This window comes from Berghia stephanieae, chromosome 10, assembly GCF_034508935.2.
Source record: "Berghia stephanieae isolate SIO BIC M18660-M18661 chromosome 10, UCSD_Bste_1.3, whole genome shotgun sequence".
Lineage (NCBI taxonomy): Eukaryota > Metazoa > Mollusca > Gastropoda > Nudibranchia > Aeolidiidae > Berghia > Berghia stephanieae.
This window is the reverse complement of record NC_088369.1, coordinates 16,153,288-16,153,576: the sequence shown is the minus strand read 5'-3', so window position 1 is coordinate 16,153,576 and position 289 is coordinate 16,153,288.

Genomic DNA, 289 nt, shown 5'->3' with positions numbered 1-289 from the left:
CAAATTATAGGGTAATACATTAAAAAAAAAAAACATAAGTCAAAGAGATACGAAGCTGCTAGAAGCCGTGGACTGTAAAAAATAATAAACAAACATGAATAATATAACAGCTTCAAAGAAAGAACAAAATACCAAAACACTGAACGTTTCGGGCTCAAAACCCTTCTTCAGCCAACAATTAAAAAAAAAACAATAAAAACATAAATACATTACTAAATGCCTGGTAGACGACAAAGATATTTTGTTACGTCTTCTCTGTAGAAATAAATTTTGGTCAGAGAATTCGTCC